The sequence below is a fragment of the Microtus ochrogaster genome, chromosome 10, assembly GCF_000317375.1.
Source record: "Microtus ochrogaster isolate Prairie Vole_2 chromosome 10, MicOch1.0, whole genome shotgun sequence".
NCBI classification, from domain to species: Eukaryota; Metazoa; Chordata; class Mammalia; order Rodentia; family Cricetidae; genus Microtus; species Microtus ochrogaster.
This window is the reverse complement of record NC_022016.1, coordinates 56,628,726-56,630,349: the sequence shown is the minus strand read 5'-3', so window position 1 is coordinate 56,630,349 and position 1,624 is coordinate 56,628,726. Positions and strand designations below refer to the sequence as shown.

Here is a 1,624-nt window from a genome sequence, read left to right as displayed (position 1 = left end):
AAAAATGAAAGGGATGCAGCATCACTGTGGGCAAACCAAAGCGTGTCTGTCTGGACCATCCACTAAGAAGCCATGAAAAATACCCAAGACAGTGTTCATGCGATGTTCCTGCTTTCCTGGTAGTGCTGTTTGCTTATGAGGACACACAAACAGGCACACACACACACATGTACCTCAGACACACACACACACACACACACACACACACACACACACACACACACCTATCTTACCCTCTGTTTCCTAACTATACAGACACATACATGACAAACACACACACCGATATATACACACAGACACCCTCAGATCGGCCACCCCTGTGCTTTCCCTAACGAATGCTCTCACCCTTCACCCCGCATGAGGCTCCCTCTGGCATACCTTCCCCATGGGTTTGTGCACAAAGGCACTTATGAGTGTGCAGAGGAGAGACAGACAAGATACTCATCACCTGGAGCCCTTCTCAGCAAGGAGCATAAAGGGTCCCCTCTAGAAGGAGGCGTATTTCCCTCCCTCTCGGGGTGGTGGTGGTGGGGGACTCAAGTCTCTCATATCCACCGTCATCATCCCAAAGCCTTGTGACTCCTTCAGGCCTGCTGGGCTCTGAGTCCAGTTTGTCATCTCAGCTCTGATTTCCTGGGGTCCCACAAGGGCTCCAGAATGTAGAATACTCTGGAAGGTCACCTTGTTTTTGGTTCTCAGGGAAGTGGATCTGGGCCCTCCCATGCGGGCACTGTCAGCCAGCACACTTCAGACTGGGGGTGACCTTTCTTTTGGTTGTCATGAGGAGAATCTAGTCTCCTAGTAACTGGGGACTGTGGGCAAATGGCTCTGTCATTCAGTCTGAACATGCACAATGCAGAAACTCAGGGAGGAGTAGGGAGCACTCTGAAGGGGGAGGAGTAGGGAGCACTCTGAAGGGGGAGGAGTAGGGAGCACTCTGAAGGGGGAGGAGTAGGGAGCACTCTGAGGGGGGAGGAATAGGAAACACTGAGAGAGGGTTGAGTTTCCTGGGAGGACTGTGGAGTCCCTGTTCAAGGGTTGAAAATACACTTAGCTAAGCCTCTAGGGAACAAATCAGGACCAACAGTTTGAACTACACCTGGATAACTTAAGCCTTAGAGAGAGTGGACCAGTCCTGATGAGCAGGGTGGGTGCCTCCATTAGAAGTTAAGTACCCTCAGCTGCCAATCAATTTTCTCTCCTAGCCTGGACCCCAGACTGAGATCTTTCCTTATGAGGTAAATACTTCCTCCAGCATCTTCTGGGTACCTAGGAAAGTCAGCAATTACACCCTTCCCAGGGCCCAGAAAGAGGCTAAGTTAGTGAGATTCTTGCCACGGCGGCCTGAGAACCTGTGTTTGGATCCCCAGCATCTATATAAAAAGCTGCATGTGTTGATGTGTGACTGGAATCGTAGTCCTGGGGAGGCAGAGCCAAGATCTCTGGAGCCCACTGGCCAGCTCCTCTAGCTGAATGGCTAGGCTACCTGTGAGGGGAGTGAGAAGCCCTACTAAGAAAATAAGATGGAGAGACACGGGGAGGTCATCTGACACCTCTGGCCTCCAGATATACACATGTGTGTATGCATACACACAGAGAAAAAGAAAGAGGGAGAGAGAGAGAG

The 1,624-nt window shown here is 51.0% G+C and overlaps 1 protein-coding gene across 1 annotated transcript in view; it reads right to left on the bottom strand.

Moving 5' to 3' along the window:
• Positions 1–1,624, bottom strand: part of C10H1orf94 (chromosome 10 C1orf94 homolog) — a 44,171-nt gene that overhangs the window by 19,834 nt on the left and 22,713 nt on the right. The window lies entirely within an intron of this gene.